The 16,561-nt window shown below is 47.7% G+C and overlaps 1 protein-coding gene across 1 annotated transcript in view; it reads left to right on the forward strand.

The window, feature by feature from the left end:
• The first annotated feature begins 14,480 nt into the window (after window positions 1-14,480).
• Window positions 14,481-16,561, forward strand: part of LOC144138486 (protein rhomboid-like) — a 190,488-nt gene continuing 188,407 nt past the window's right edge. The window contains exon 1 of the mRNA XM_077670783.1: window positions 14,481-14,948. The gene's annotated coding sequence lies outside the window, so the exon portion shown is untranslated. The remainder of the gene's footprint in view (window positions 14,949-16,561) is intronic.

Here is a 16,561-nt window from a genome sequence, read left to right on the forward strand (position 1 = left end):
GATTCTTTTTTTTTTTTTTCAAACACAAATAAACATGTTGTTTTTGTTACTAATAGTGATTTGGTATGTTTTATGTCGCTTTAGGCTTGGGGCGCAGCCAATTACGACATTTAATTACCGTTCTGCATCACGTGAACAGGCATGTCACGTGGGTGCTCTGTGCAGCGAAGCGTTTCGAAATACGCGTCTTGGAGTCATTAGTGTGCGATTGACGTAAACAAAGCAGATTCATATTTTCACGCAAGGCTTCCGCGGCCCTGAGCGACGGTCGTTCTCGAAAACTTGAAGAGTCCCAGGTGGAATTCACGATTTGGTAGCGAAGGAACCAATAGCCCGTCACGTCTAAAATTATGATGGTCAGGGCACTAGAAACGGCAAACATTTTCAGTGTTACCGGCTCCAGTCACAATGCCACCAGGAGCTCAATGAGCAAGTTTATGAAGCACGGAGATTTTTGCTGCGTGCGCCCCATTCTGGATAAAATCTACCTCCCCATTCTGTAACAAAAATGGTTGAAGCGCGTAGCTTTATTTATTTATTTATTAAGAAAATACTACAGGCCAAGAATGGTCCAATCAAGAGTGAAAGAGTGAGGGTGGTACAATACAAAGAAATATGACCAAAACAGGAAACAATAACAGAGCTGGCACAAAATAATAGGCAAATATGCGACCTATTATGCTACGAGATCAAAGTCACACTTCACAAAAAATTTCAGTACACCTTAACACGTTTCCAGACTCCGATATAAGTGCAAGGTCCGCAATACAATCAGCCAAAGTGAAATTCAACGACAACCCTGAGCTATAGAATGTGATGTCATGATTTTCTATCCATTAGTTTTGTTTGGGTATTCCGAAAGTGCTGTTTCTGTTATCTCAGCGTTGTCGTTGATTTGATGATTGGATAATTGGATTGTAGACTTTGCATTTGTATCGAAGAAAGCTTCGCGTTTCGCCGCCATCAGCACCACCACCGCCACCACCATCATCATCATCATCGTCGTCGTCGTCGTCGTCGTCACCCGCCGCGGTGGCTCAGTGGCTAAGGCGTTGCGCTGCTGAGCACAAGGTCGCGGGTTCGATTCCCGGCCGCGGCGGCCGCTTTTCTGATGGAGGCGAAAAGCAAAAACGCCCGTGTGTACGAGATTTCGGCGCACGTTAAAGATCCCCAGGTGGTCAAAATTAATCCGGAGCCCTCCACTACGGCGCGCCTCATCGCCTGCGTTGCGTCGGCGCGTTAAACCCTACAATCAATCAATCAAGTCGTCGTCGTCGTCGTCGTCGTCATGATGATCTGTCCTCTCATTTCCTAAAGTTGGCTTTCTTGCTGTGCGTTTTGGCATAATATCAACATCAGTGCGGCAGACAAAGCTTAAATTTTGCCTTCAAAATGTGTCGGCCAGGTGCGTGGTTTCATGTCATTTACATCTGCATTAGGCATCAAATTTTGGAATTTCCCGGAGTAAACTTACCTGCGCGATGAAATCGGGTGCGCGTTTGAATCATGCAAATTCGGTTGCTTTCTGGTTGCGATAGTTTGGTGGATCCGGCCGTTCACCTCTGAGGAAGCGGGTTGTCAAAGGTATGTAACAGCGACAGTGCGAGAGATAAGTGGTGGAGTCTCCTCAGCGACAGAGTCAGGTCCGTGTCCAAGAATTACGCTTTGGAAGATAGGCCGGAAGAGAGGCGGCGGATATTATAGAGCATTATCAACACAGAAGGAAATGGAGTAGGAGGCACCCTTGCTCTGGATCCTTTAGCGGGCGCGCATGTGCCCAATAAAGTAAGAATCAAAGCTGTCAGCATGTTTTTCAAGGCGTGGTTTCATGGTCCTGAGTACAGTTGGTAAATGTGCAGCAGGGGATCCACATCCGGGACACAGTGCGAGCACGAAGGAGAGATGATGTACTACCTTCCCGGCAGCTGTTGCCATTGTCATACTTTTGGAACCGTCTCAGCAAGCATATTAGGGGAACAACGAACCTATTCTGAACATGACGTCGCAGAAAATGTTGGCTGCTGTGTAAAGATGGCCATAATTTTGTTTGTCAGACATTTTAGCCAAACTGGATAATCAATGGTGCGCCACAGCTTTCTTATTTATTTGAATTACTGCGATGCAAGACAGGTATATCTGGCTTCGCAAGTGCAGGCAGTAGTCATCAAAAAAAAAAAAAAAAGCACAGATCTTCGACGTGGGGTCGTGACAGCGGCCGTTGAACTCGCAAGCCAACGAACTTCACACTGGATTTAGATAAACCACGACCACTGCTCTCTCTATCATCGTCCGCATCTCGGCAGTTTCACTTTCACTTCACTCGTTTTCCCTTCCGCTTCCATAATTCGTTCCCGCCGAGTTTAGTGGTCAAGGGCCCCCGGCTCGAATGCGTCGTAACGCACAAGCAGCCCCCATCCCGCCCCCGCCCCCTCGCGGAATTCCGAGACCCGAGAACAGCATATGTGCAGGGCGGGTTCATCCCCCCGGAATGCGGCGCTCTAACACCCGAGCCGCGCATTCTCCACGCTTGGGGCGTAACCCAAACTCCGACCGAGGCGGTGGTCGCGTGGGGAGACGCGTGACGTTCTCTGCTCACGGCGTGCTTGCGCATGCGCACTCGAGAGCGACCCCGATTAGGCATGCGTCATTCCGGCGCGCCTTTTGAAAACGACCCTCGGCGCCGCTGATCGTGCGATATGACTTTAGTTGTTGTTAAGGGGCCTGGGAGTTTTCAGCCCCTGCTCCCAGTGCGCCTACGCTTTCGTCCTTCTCGCGTCGAATTCCTCGTTTAATGCTTCACCTACACTTTCGTTTTCAGTTTTGTGCCTGTAGTTCTTCGCTGTATTGCTTCTCGTTCAAAACCGTCTGCGAGAATGTCGTTGTTGGGCGTTATACAAGGGGTTGGTTCGAAGAGTAAAATGACAGAACACATCGAACAAACGACCTGTCGATATCTAAATATAAATGCAAAAGAAACGCTTCAGCGTTTGGACGCTTGAAATCCATACGACACCGGGAAAAATTGCAGCCAACTAACGGGAAAAATATTCATCTCGCTCTTGGCTTACGTAAGCATATCCTTGCGGCGCATTCGGAAATCGCTCCCGCACAAGCCGCAAGGCGGTATCATGCTGGCTGCGCCCTGAATATGTTATTGACGAAGAGTATTACGAAACGTTCGTTCGGTAAGGATGCGGTAGGTGTCGAATTTCTCAGCGCCTCATCCGGTTTCTCGCCTCACATTTTTTTCGAAAAATCAACGAACAAATTTATGAATGAATGAATGAATGAATGAAGGAAGGAAGGAAGGAAAGAAGGAAGGAAGGAAGGAAGGAAGGAAGGAAGGAAGGAAGGAAGGAAGGAAGGAAGGAAGGAAGGAAGCGAAAAAAAGTTACCTAGGATAATGGTATGATAAAAGTCGCATTTAAGCGGCGAACATCAGAAGACGTCATTCACCGAATTTGCAGCCGGCGGATGAAGTTGTAAGTGGAAAAAATGTTCGAGCACACATAATCACGTCTAGTGGATTGTGAGTGCGAAAGCCTGAATGTGCAATTGAAGACCTGGGACGCTTTGCTCCCGCCCGTGTTATCGGAGGGCTTCGCAGTCTTGCTGTTGGAGACGCATCACTTTGCAATCCCCCCTAGCTCTTTATAGTGGCTTCGATCTGTCTCCTAAGCGTTGCACTGCTGCTCGTTCCCGCCGCCGTGTTAAGGTAGGAACCAGCCGTTACGATGATGGTGAATTTTGCTGCTTGTCTGTCCGCTCGTTCGGCTGCGTTCTTACTCTCCTTTCATCTGCGGTGTGCTGGAGTGGACGACTGCATCTCGCTATTGCTGAGTTTAATTAGTATCGCGCTATGGAACACCTCGTGCTACGGAACTCTTTCCAAGGAGCCGCTACGAGGCTTCCGACTCCAAAGCTGGCTTTTTTGGCTCAATTGGCCGTTTAATTATATCGTATTTAAAATGAAACGCGGCACCGATGCACCCTTTACATTATTTTTCTTCCCGGCTTGTATTGTGAGGCCACACTACAGATCGGGCCCCGCAGTACGTCGACGCGGTGAGTCAGGCCCTAGGTAATAAGTTACTGCCACTGGTTTATCGAAGCCGCCGCAGGCACTGTGGGAATATTTAATTGAAAAAGTTGGGAACTCACTCTGAAGGATGCCATGCGGACCGCACCCAACAAAGACACCTTTAGTTTATGGTTGCATAAACTAAAGCACAAACCTAAAAGGGGAGAAGTCAGTTTCCTGTCTTGCGGGCTTCCGCCGCTTCAGATAATCCTACTGCGCACAGAGTTGCGCCATTGCGCCCCGTGATGTTTATGTATTTCTTTTTCCTGGTTTGGTGTTCTTCCCATCGTTTGCTTTGTAATTTGATTAATTGTTTAGTTTTGTGGTTTCTTTTCAATATAACTTCTGTCCGAACTTTGCTAGCAACATTTTCTCGTACTATCTCGTTTTCAACGTTTCTTTTTTGTTCGCCATCTTCCTGCTGTACCCGTAATGCCCAACATTCACAACTCCTCAGTGTAGTCATCCCCCATCTAGGGCAGCAATCCCCGTCACTGGCTGGAATTAACTCACCAATTCGCATTAAAGCCCCCCCTCCCCCTCTCTCTCTCTCTCTCCCTCCATCCCTCCCCCCCCCCCCCTCTCTCTCTCTCTCTCTCTCTCTCTCTCTCTCTCTCTCTCTCTCTCTCTCTCTCTCTCTCTCTCTCTCTCTCAGACTTCTCCATTTATTCCTCGTTTCGCAGTACTCGCAATGTAGCAACGCTTCATCGTGAACTAACAATGCTTTAGGCAGAAAAAGATGCTTTATTCACTGTGAAATTATTGAGTTTAATCTAAAATTTAAATTCTCCCGCGGCGTCGTGTCTTTTGCGACTTCGATAATGACGTATCCAGGGCAGAAATTTGAAACGAAAGTTCGGTATGTTGACTAAGGCTGCCTCCAAACGGTAAAAAAACATACTTTTTGTTAGCCTGTTTACCATCTTTCGTAGACGGCGTAACGATGCTGCTGAACAAACACTGTCCGCACACGGTTTCTTTTTTTTTTGCAGTACTTATATCTGTCTTATTGTAACAGTTGATAGTGATCGTGTCGTGAAATATTGTGGATGACTCGACAGGAAGTGGCGCGTAAGTGGCAGTGTCGCTTATGCCAGTGGCCACTGTCGTGGCCGACAAGAGCTACGCGCCCGACGGCTGCGCAGCGTCATCTGGCATAGTGCGCGCCGTACGCACTGATGCTGCTATGTTTATGTGCTAGTTCGTACATTACAGTACTTACCCCCCCCCCCCCTCCCATTCTTACTTCTACAAAATTATGGGCCCTACATTCAAGCGCAAATAGCTCGTTTTGCAAGCTTATAATCCCTGTTTAATTTGCCCTGTTTCTTCAGCCTCACCCACGGAGCAAGAATATATAGGAGGTGAAACGGCCCATTGCGACAAGCGCGGGCGAGCGACCAGATAATGTCACAATGAAAACCAAGGCGGACTGCAAAGCTTCGTACCTGCGACGGCGAAGGAGAGGGTAGCGACACCTGATGGACGAAGTGATAGCGGCCGCACTTGATTCCGCGGCTGAGCAGTGAAATGCCCATTGCGGCGGCCGCGCAGTTTCTTTACCCGCGGCAGATGCCGCTAGCTTAACGTATGACGAGCGCCTGTGACATTATCTGGCCGCGCTAGGAAGCCTAGTTTCGCCTCCTATTTTATTCTTGCTCCGTGGCCTCACCCAGTCCCAACAAACTGCCCATACTCCGTCTTAAGTTCAATGCAGAAAAGTCGCTGTTGAGTCTAATGGATAGTCTCTGTTTTCTCATTATATAGCTTTTATTTATATTAAAGCGATCCTGCAATACTTTCGATAAGTGTTTTCACTCTTTCCTTCGCGTCTGGAACCACTGCGAAAGTTATAGTTATCGCCAGCATGGAGTGGCACTGCGCGATTTGCTCGTCCCACCAGATACGCCTTCCATTTCTGCTTTGTTTTTTTGGCCTTTTTTTTAAGTTGCTATCGAAAAACATTGCTGCAACTGAAGGAAAATCGTCCAGCAGCCGCTACATGGCCTTAGTGACGTAATTTGAGCCGTCGAAGAGCGTCAAGATACAGGAACGACAGAAAAATCTTTTGAGCGAGTTTACAAGTTGTCTTATGGGCATACAGCGGTAATTTTTGGCTTAACTACTTTGCGACAACCTAATATAAATACTGTGTCTGTTGGGTGACCACGTTCTGCAAGCAATTAATATACAAAAAAAGTTGACAAAAGTGTTGCAGGGTCCCTTTAAGTTTACGCTAAGATTAGTGTCAGTGTTATTTCAACGCGACACTCTTTCGAATGAACCAAACTTGTATTTGTCTTCATTTCCCCTTTAAACTTCGTTCACATCGGCGCCTATTTGGGTCGTAACCGCGCGTCCTCGCAGACGCTTGCGCACACGGTGGAGGGCAGTGTCATAAAACTCGACTTCAGGTCGTCGCACTCGTCGCGCCTGCTCGACGGCCGAAGTTTTTTTCGGCCCCTTGGCCACGAGCCGCCGAGTGCCCCTTTTCCACCTGCCGCGAACGGAAACGGCCGCGTTGGGCTAGGAGGACCTTGGCCGCACAACAGGGGTCGTCGCGGTTGCTGCAGAAAGTCCAGTCATCGTGTGCTCACCGTAACACCCACCCGGTTAAGGGAGAAGCGAGTAGTTTTAAACTACTTAAATGGCTTTTGAGCAAAAAACACGTTCGCCAATTTACCCTGTGAAGGCGGTTGGAAAGCGAAGCTGTATGCGACACCCACAATGATCACCCATGCGAAGTCCCTTGAATTCACAAACGTGGCTCTAGAAGCAGTGAAACGAGAGGCAAGGGAAATGCACTTGATCACACGCTTTATTACTTCAGAGATACTCTTTGCTAAGGTGAAATCAATGAATGATCCATGAAGGGTTGTTGGTTGTGCTGTATTGGTGAAGCACATGAGTGGAAACTATTTTTTTTATAAAATTAAGGGAAGCTCAAACCCGGTGTTAGACGATCTCGCTTCTCCTCCATCTCTTCCGCCATCGACGGAGGCGAAGAGATCGGCGATAGAGACGGAGGAGAAGTGAGATGCCGTGCGTTGGGGTGAGCTTCCTTTAAATTTTACTAACTCCTAGAGCAAGGCGCGCCCACGGCCGCTGCACGTACCGTGGGCGGAGCGCACAGCGGCGCGAAAGGTTGCGTGACGCTATCACGTGGCATTCAGCGACAACGCAAGGGGTAAACCCGCAGATGTGCGACACCGCCTGTCTCCCCCGTCACGCGTGGGCTCCATCGGTAAAATAACGGGCACTCGCTCCGTTTCTTTATTCGTTTCAGGTTCGATTCCTGGCGGTGCTAGTAACTTGTTTTATTTGTTAGCGGGAGCTTTCTGTTGACACCAACGGTCGCGACAGAACTCTTGAGGGGTAGAGATATAAAGTTTCGCTTTAAAAACGGCTTCCGGCATCCGTAACAGAAAAACAGCTCTTTCGGAGGCGTTATATTGCACGGAGCTTTCTATATGCCTCGGCGTTCCACAGAGCGAGGTTAAACTCAGCAGTAGCGAGCGGTGATCGTCCCCACCAGCATAGCCGTCGACTCACTGATTAAGCGATGGCATGAACAAGCAGCGGTGCAACGCGTAGGAGACAGATCGAAGCCAATCGAAAGCGTTAAGGCGGATGGTGAAGCTAAGCGTCTGCATCGCAACGTTATGAAGCCCCTCGACAACGCGGGGTGGAGGCAAGTGGTCTCATGAGTTAAATTAACTCAGGATTCGTAGGGAGTGAATGACACATCCATTTTCTTTTTAGCAGTCAAAGCTCATTATGTCACCATCTCCAAGGCACCGCTGTTAGGTTCTTCGCACATCCGTTTGCATTGTACCGTAACCAATACCGATGTCGCCCGATGCCGCATTTCTCACTGACGTATGTAAAATAAAATCGTCACCACGATGAACCCGTGCCAATCTCTGAAAAAGAGCCAGGGCAAAACAGGGAAGCTTGGGCGACCGTTCATCTAAGAGGCGTTGCCCCTGTTCTCGTCCATTACGTCTCACAATGCTCGCTCCGTGAACGCAAGAGCAGCCAAAGGCAACCAACTTAGTCACGCGTTGTTCATGCGCGCGCCTTTCTCACGCCGCCGCCATTGCGAGGCATCGTGCGATACGGTTCTTTAGGATGGCTTGGCGGCAGCGGCGGCGGCCGACTTTGTTGCGCAGTTTGTTGAACTTGGCGTCCCAAATGATCGCCTCCCACCGCTTCTTCGCTCTCAGTTTGTTTGTTTCTTTCGTTTCCGCTAGTTCGCTTGGCTGACCTTCGAACCCCCGTGTCAGTGCGCTCTGACATCTGACCGCGCTTGTTTCTTTGGTACGCCGCTATACTCGAGAGCGCCCAACTATCTATCCTACCTGCACATGCAAATCATTGGCAGAAATGCGACCGTACATGCAATCTGCGTCTGTGAATCGACTTTCTGCTGTAATATCGTAATACTTGTGACGACATGCTAAGTAATTTTATACGCCCTTCTGAGGCTTTTAGGAATTCGAAATTTGCGTAACAATAAAGGTTGGTTGGTGCAAGATATTATCATGTGAGCAACTGCGCACGTCAGTACGGGTGCTTGTATGTGCGCATGTCTGCGTGTTGTGCCCAAACCTTGAAACGGGGGGGCGGGATTTTTCAAGAAAACGGTCTATACTCCAACACTCACACTGTGAAGCATCACGCCAAGCACAGCCTCTGCCTTAACTTGATTCTATCCTGCGAGAAGTATCAGCATCGTAACGACATATCGTCTTCGTTGCACACGCCGTCTGTGAAGAAGCTCAGGGGAAAATTGGCGTAAAGTGCGTTTCCGGAATCCTCCTAAAGTCCCGCAACTTGCGCTTTCGGAGACGGTAAGTCGTCGCGCTTCGGGCCGACGCACTCATCACGCTAGGAAGGACGAAAAAACGGACGGAGGGATTCCGCCGGGGAAAGTATAAACGAAGGCCGGAATGAGGTCACGGCGAGGGCACTCTTTTTTTTTTTTTTTTAATCACCGGTGCCGGAGCCAGGTGTTTCTCTAGGCCTGGCTTCGCGCCGCGGCGGGTCGCTCGTTTGGGCGGGATTGTTTGGTTCGTTTCTCCCCACTGTCGCGTCCGCGGCCGCAGGAATTGCGGCTACCGCCCGCCTGCCCGAGGTCGTCGTCGCCGGGCCATCCGTTTGGAACAGCAGGTGGTTCTCGGGCTTAGCGCTATCCTCGCCTTCGTCGTTGTTCCACTTTGTTTTTATTCTTTTCTGCTAGGGCGAGCGTGCGGTGCTGCCACGGTGCTGCCGTCACATCCGGTTTCGCCTTCACGCACGCTCCCCTTTCCCCTTCCCCTGGGCAGAATTCGCAGGCTTTGTCGCATGGCGTACGTGTCTTACAGGCAAAGCACGCTTTACAGGAATAAGGCCTAACAAATTGAGCTTTGCGCGACGCTGTAAGGGTGTTGGAGAAGACCTTGGTGGGGAAGTGCACACAAAATGATGCCGTATGCGTGGTCGGCGGAAGAGAAACGGAAACTGTGTGGCACATAGTGTTGGAATGTGAGTAAATCCATCCAAAGCTATGTGAGGGGATTATTGGGCTTCCAGAAGCCCTAGGATTTAAGGGCACCACAGAGGCAGTAAACTTCAGGGCTGTCGAGGCGACTAAAAGAAACTTAGAATGCTGGTGGAAGACGAGAAGAGAGGGGAATATAGCCTAGGACCGCTAACACCTCTGACAGAAAGAACAAGTATTTTGAGCCTTCCCTAAGAGCAGCGCTAGAATTAAACCAAGTGTACAACGCAGATATATTAGATTCGTTGATAAGATGACCGGTCATCACCCCTTACAATCATCATCATCGTTAAATTCATCATCATCACCGTCGTAATCATCATCATTAGAGCCGGCCAGGGCAGGTTGCGAGCGCTTCTCGAACGGGAATGAATGAATGAAACAAATCTTTATTAAAACAACAGGTGCAGTTGTTAGGGCACCCGCCCGGTGGAGGGGATCCCTAGTCCGAGATCCCCTGGCTGCGGCTGGCTGCGGGAAGATTTCGATAAGATTGAAATACAGCACTGTTTCACAAAATGCTCAACCCGTTCGCTATCTACGTTGCCGTCTGAAATGACTTTGCAGAGTGAGACGTCATTTTCTTTGTTTCCTCCGCCCGTTGGGCCCTCTACCAACTTGCTAACGTGGAAGGTATTGTCCCAACAATATGTAGCAATTCGCATATTTTTCGTCCGTTTCCCGCCCGTCTCATAAACGGAGGGAGAAAAGTTTTTGCTGCCCAGGTTGCAGGTCCGACACCCAACTATGGAGTCTGTTTTTCTGATCGTGGTCACGAACAAAAACACCTGTCTACATGGGGCTTCCTCAGACGCAGGATAATTCAGGACAGCTTAAACGGATACACTAAAATCACTACTCCATTACATGATGCCACATAGCCACACAGCACATATCTCAGCGCTTGTGCTTTGTCTCTCGTCTTTGTCTGCATCCTCAGTTAAATTTAGGCCGACCAGTATTTAATCAACAAAGCACAGCGTTTTTTTTTTTTTTTGCTTTGGCGTACAAAATTCGTAGTTCACGTAAAGCGAGTGTTGTGGGTGGACCTCTTCGACCGAATTGGCAGTCTCCGCTTTCCAAAAAGGCCTTCAAAAGACTTTCCGAAACACTCCAGACCTTATATGACGTCACACCTGCCCATAACACGTCACTGTAGCGCGAAATTTGAAACTGTTTATTGCTTCTTGAATTTTCTCGGTTAAACAAACTTCTTTCGTGACCGTAATGGAGCTGAGTAGGTACTGAGGCCTTGTTACAACCTCACCCAGCTATGTTATATTTTGTCTTCATGGCGCTTTTAATAAAAACGGATAGCGCGAGGGGCGGACAAAATGAGGTGACGAGCAAACAGCACGGTTCAATAATTTTTTAGCCGCTTGATAGCGGATTACGGCCTATGCTAGGTGGAATTTTTTTAAATCTGCGCGTGCGATCAAAAGCTACAACAGCAAGGATAACTTTCAAATGTAATACAACTGAATGTTCTAGCTAATACATAGCCAAAAATTGTTAAACCCAAACCGGCGCCGTCGTCATGCAGCGGCTATTGGGTCGTATTAGTTATACCTTGCTTACCGCTGACGTCATCGCCTCAATGGGGTGAAGTGTGATCAAACATATCAATCTCGATCCAGAGGAATCCTGGGTTGATCAAAGCCTGCTTTACTGCAGTATGCGTGTCTCGCACCTTTCTGTTGTTATTCTAACAGCTTTACCGTGCGTTTAATCTGATCGCGGCCCGCGACGGATTTGTTCCGCTGTCGCGCACATTGTGAATACAGCGTACCGAGAGAACTGCTTTCCTAAAGCGATTCACCCAATAAATTTCTCTATCTCAAAAATCGAAGCGCTGTATCCGAGATCGCGCGACAGATTAGAGCGTTCCCCGCCAATAATCCGACGCGGGCGCAGCGAGGATTAACGTCGTCGTAATACGAAAGGGTGTTAGGTTTCCCTCGGAGACGGGAAATAAATTGGAAAAGGGTGCTTAAATTAGACGAGTTTTGCGCGCAGCGCAGACAGCTATCTAGCTCTGCTTCACAAAGATGTCAGTGTTGGTGCTGCGCTGGTTCTTTCTAAGTCTTTAGAGGAGGTTCAACCCGTGACGCGCGCTCGTGTTTCCTGTATTGATTGAATAAGCATTTCCAGCAGCTCAAGATGCGTCGCTATTTTTTGTTTACATTTGCACCCGACAAAAATGCATGCGGGGCGGTATGTGATAAGGGCTGGAGCCGAATTCTGCGTTCATATAACAGAGCCTTTGCGCATTTTTTTCCCTTTGAAGCTGGTCTCCCAAAATCATCGCATTCATCTACAACAAAACTTTGCTTTTGTTTGTTTTATTCTGTTACTTTCTTAAAAGGTTAAATAATATGGGTATTATGAGCACTGAATATTTTTTTTTCCGTTTGCTTTTGAAACGGAGTCCTGCACAGCGTTTCTTCCGCCAAACTTATAGAGCTCTCCACTGCAAAGATTTCATCGGCGGGGAAGCCTTACATTTCCACTCGGCACAGAAGAAAAAAAAGCAATCTTCTGCCAATGTTTTGATACCATGATTGTTGTTGCGTAATTCACAATGTAGGCCCTGACGACTGCCGCAGTTTTTTTTTTTTTTTTTCTCGTGCGAAATTAGCCAGCTAGGCAGAGAAGCGACTGCGTGCATATTATATGAAACGTCAACAGATGGTATGGGTGCGGGAATTGTGGCTTGAAAGCAGCGGGGTTGTTGTCTTTCCCCAAAGATTGTGTTCTCCGGTGATTCTTCCTTCCCGATTATTCTAGCGTGGATAAACATAGTGCGGGGCTGTGTAAGATTAGGCGTTTCGGGTACAGTTTAGGAGTATATACATCGCAATTACCTTAAAATAGTCCAAGAATTGTGCTTATGCTGCAGTTGGGGAATTGGGTCGCTAATAGTAAGTGAGCGATCCGGTCAACGTCGCTACGGTATTCAGCATTTCAGCTTACATATAATGCGTATACCGCATTCAAAACAAACAAACATTACGACAAAAAAAAAAAACAAGAATGCTCGCGCCTACCACGCAAGGCAGGCAAATATTCGGGTACATTAACTTCCGTGTGAGCAAATAAGACCCCGGCGTAAACTTTGTGTCGAGGTCTTTGTTGCTACCCAGCTTTTGAAAAGTGTATTACTAGAGCAAGCCATCGGTAAACAGAATTCAAAATCCCGGCGGCGCATTTAGCGCAGAAATTCGGGCTAGCTGGCCAATGAACTTCGACATGGTAAAAAGCACGAAGGAAAAATCTGGAAAACAAGAACATTTACACAGGACTGGCGCTAGGGCCCGTCCTGTGGAAGTGTTATTTCTTGTGTCCACGTTTTTACCATGTCGAAGTTTTGTTTTAGATAGGCAGCCCTGAAAGTTGATTGGACGTGTAAACAGCACCGATGCGAACCTGGATATAAATAAACACGGTGCAAATGCAAACTCTCGCCATGAATCCGACGGTCAATTCGTCAATTTGGATGTCAATCAATCTGCCGTGGTGTATCTGTTACTGAGCTATAAATGCTCGCTGTTGGTTTGGATGAAAATAGCTCTTGTAGTATTTCTTCTTTTAGTTTCCCAGCGTTACATTCTGAATAAAGATGTTTCTGGCGGTAACGCAGACAGAAATCCAAAGGACATTTGGAACTTGACTTGTATCAGGCGTTTCAAATTTATAAGCAACAATGAATAATTTTTAAATAAGGTACGAAAGGTTGTATTTTACCTCAATCATACATGGAAGTGTAGCCTTTACAGCAAGTATAGGGGTCTAAGCTTCTCATTTTTACCCCCGTGGTTTTCAAATTAGAAAACGTGCTCTGAAATTGAGCAACGTCTACTTTTAATACCCATAGTTCGTAGATATTTCAAAACAAAAATAGTAGGGGGGTGGGGAAGGGGTGGAATGATTAGCATGGAATGACTAGAACTTTAGAATACACAATCAAAATCAGCTAAGCCTTGCACAAGGCACTCACTTCAATGCTCATTTTGTGCACTTGTCGTTTCTTTTCTGTCCACGCAGGTCTCTCCGGGACCACACCTCTGACTATGAACCCGCGCGCCACGTCTCAGGAGAGGACGAATCCTCGGAAGTTCAATTTCTTGCTGAGACTATCAATCTGTGATTACTCAAACTGAGGTCGACGCTTTACGCACTGCCGTCAATCTAACTTCGTATGTCCTACGCTACATTCCTTCCTGGGGTCTCGGTGAAGTGCACTTTCTCAAGTTGAAGCCCACGTACGCTCTGCCCCGCGTCCCTCGCATCGAAGGCGAGAACTTCGGTTTGCACTCTGCATTGAAGATACCTTTTTTCTCAAGTTGAGAGGTCCAAATGTTTCTGCCTTTCACCCGTCGTGCTGCCCAAAATATAAGGGACCTGTCAATTGCCCTGGCTTTCGAAGCACCTGCAAAGGAACACCTGGCGAGCATGTGCATAAGTTTTTCGTGCGCAAAACACTCAACCCACACTGCGCAGAAGGACACCTCAAAGTTTTACCTCAAGACATTCAGTTTTGTGAGCACAAAGAAAGCATAATTAGCCATTTAGGGCAAATCATTGTCTTGGCTACGCACACTGCCTCGAAAAAAAGCACGTATAGTGTTGTTACGAAAATAAGGTACCATTCCCACGCTTTGTCTTCCGTTTTAATCCCGGTACCCCGCAAGGTCTTCCTCTGGTACAAACTATATTCTATGAAAATTGGCGGAAACGAATTTCAGTGCCCTTGAAGGGGACAGAAATCATGAACTCGGGGATGCCCTCGAAGATTATGCGCACAGTTTGATGACTTTCCGAGGGTGATAAACCGAAATTCGTCACAGCGTCTACCCACGCAGTGTACGCTCGCTGAGCCCTGCGGGAACGCAACGCTCACGTCTTCATCAACGGTGCGTCGCCGGCTTCGCGACCTCTAGGAAAGGGGTTTGTCCACTTCCTCCAGCCGCACTGGGTCTCGACAAAGGGGAGCGCGGGCCTTGGGCCGAGGCGACCGGGAACGCCCTCGCGTCCGCTTCGTCCCCGCCGTCTCCTCCAAGGTCGTCGCCTTCGTCGCGGGACGGCTCTTCGTCGCACGCATCGTCGTCGTCGACAGCCGTGGTCGTGGTTGTCGCGTCGCCGGGCCCGGGCCGACGCCCGGCGCCCGCGCGGCGACCCTCCGGCGGCGTCGCCGTCATCGGGGCACCGGACTTCGGCGTCGAGCGGGACGTCGGCTGCGAGGACGAAGGAGTCTTCGTTGAAGAGGTCCTCGTCGTCGCCGGAGACCTCGAGTCACCGTTGCGCCGAAGCCTTCTCCTCAACGACGTAAGTATTCAGCAGCGCCAGTGGGATTTCCAGTTTTTAGTTCTAGCGAATTTGCGTCTACAGTATTTTTTCAAAAGTTCCTAGGCCATGCCCAGGTTAATACGAAACAAATACAGCATACCTTCATCAAGAGGAAGTCCAGAATGACGAATTTCATTGTTAAGACGAACAAGACTTTTTCTAGCTTGGGACATGCACAATGCAAGAAAACGTCCGCTTAACAAATTTTTACGGTGTCTTCGAGTTCTCCTTACGGGAAGCTTACTATAAGTCAGAATACGAGCCGTCAGCTTAAGCCAAACTGGAAACTGTTATGCCCGAAAGCTGACAAAAACGCTCGGCATTCTTACTATCATTAAATAACTCAATTACAACTGAGGGCTAGGCTTTTTCTTTAAATTATTCGTTCCCCGGGAATTTTTTTCATGGCATAGAAACTTCTGTGTCAGTGATTTCAGGTGAACATTTCTTCCAGTTTGCGGATTCGGCACTTTTTCTTTCATAATTGCACACCAAACAACCATCGACTCGTTCAATGTACCAGAAATATGAACACTGCCCTGAAAGGGAACAACATTTCGTATTTCATTGTTCCCATTGGCATACGGGAAAACGTAAATGAGTTGTAGATATTCCTTTTCACTTTCGCTGTATAGAGAAGGGCCGCCCGGAGGGAAAAATACCGGCATGCTTGCCAAGTTGCACACAAATGAACATGCGCAGAAAAAGTATCGGGAAATGAAGAGCTGTAGATGAAACACAGATAAACAAAGACAGCGACAAAAAATATTAGGCGCTTGATTTCAGACGCGCCATAACGAAGAACAGACGGGATTTGGTTGGAAAGCCTTCAGGCTCAAGTTGCGACAGTACTACGAAGTCACCTAAAATGAAGTCCTAAAACCATTTTGACCTTTGTTTGACAAGGCTTAGTACTGCTTGACGCAGCTGTTAAGCTTTATCACTGAGCTCTTTATTTTATATCACTGGAAGCCGAACCTTCACTTATTTGCGCAGTACAGAAAGTTTTCTCTCTTTATACTTGGAGCCTTGCTTGTTCGGGAATAGAAGTGTTCGTTTGGTTACGTATTGACAACCAAAAGAGAAATGGGTATTTCCCTTTTTGTGTGCGTGAGGAAATGAAAATATAGTTATAAAGTTATAACGTCAGCAAATCATGAGTCCAAGATTACACAGGCTATCATAAACGCCAAGATTTCAATTCCTCCGTTTATGCGACGGCTCCGCGTATGACAATGTTATTTATTTTAAGCTTTTTCGTCAAGTTCTTCCAAAGCCATTTTCTGACTTGTGGCGTCACAGTGGAGGCGATAATCTACGTTTCTGCCATTTTCTTAGTTAGAAAAAATTTGGTGCCGCTGGGTGCGGTATATTTGTTATGTATATCCAAGTTAATCTTCCCATGTAAACTAACTTTTAAATGGGGCTATGAAGACAAAATGCAAGTTTGGTTCATTCAAAAGATTGCCGCGTTAGAATCATGCTGACACCACTTTTAATTTACACTTCGCTCAAATAAGCTGTATAATTGGGGAAAAAAGGAATGGCCATGCGACCCACTAGCTCATTTCCCGCAACAGAACCTATGATGT

This window comes from Haemaphysalis longicornis, unplaced genomic scaffold (assembly GCF_048455015.1).
Source record: "Haemaphysalis longicornis isolate Haplotype H1 unplaced genomic scaffold, Haemaphysalis longicornis Haplotype H1 scaffold_5, whole genome shotgun sequence".
In the NCBI taxonomy this organism is placed as follows: Eukaryota; Metazoa; Arthropoda; class Arachnida; order Ixodida; family Ixodidae; genus Haemaphysalis; species Haemaphysalis longicornis.